Here is a 234-nt window from a genome sequence, read left to right on the forward strand (position 1 = left end):
CCCTCCCCCGGCCTGGGGGGAGCTCCCGCCGGCAGCGCTCACCGTGCGGCTCCTCCACGGAGCGCTGGTAGAGGCGCTCGTAGTGGGGCAGCGAGGGGACGTGCGCCGCCGGCAGCAGCTCGGGCCGCGGCCGGTACAGCCGGGCCTGCTCCTCGGGCAGCACCATGGCGGGGCGCCGGCGGCTCCGGGCGTGCGAGCGGCCGCCGAGCCCGCTTCAAAGCGGCGCGGAGCCGG

General features: G+C 79.9%; 1 protein-coding gene across 1 annotated transcript in view; it reads right to left on the minus strand.

Annotated features, from left to right (window-relative positions):
- ACSS2 (acyl-CoA synthetase short-chain family member 2) overlaps positions 1 to 149 on the minus strand; it is a 33043-nt gene extending 32894 nt beyond the window's left edge. The window contains exon 1 of the mRNA XM_010584067.1: positions 43 to 149. The gene's annotated coding sequence lies outside the window, so the exon portion shown is untranslated. The remainder of the gene's footprint in view (positions 1 to 42) is intronic.
- Positions 150 to 234: the final 85 nt, after the last annotated feature.

The sequence above is a fragment of the Haliaeetus leucocephalus genome, unplaced genomic scaffold, assembly GCF_000737465.1.
Source record: "Haliaeetus leucocephalus isolate CR32 unplaced genomic scaffold, Haliaeetus_leucocephalus-4.0 Scaffold933, whole genome shotgun sequence".
Lineage (NCBI taxonomy): Eukaryota > Metazoa > Chordata > Aves > Accipitriformes > Accipitridae > Haliaeetus > Haliaeetus leucocephalus.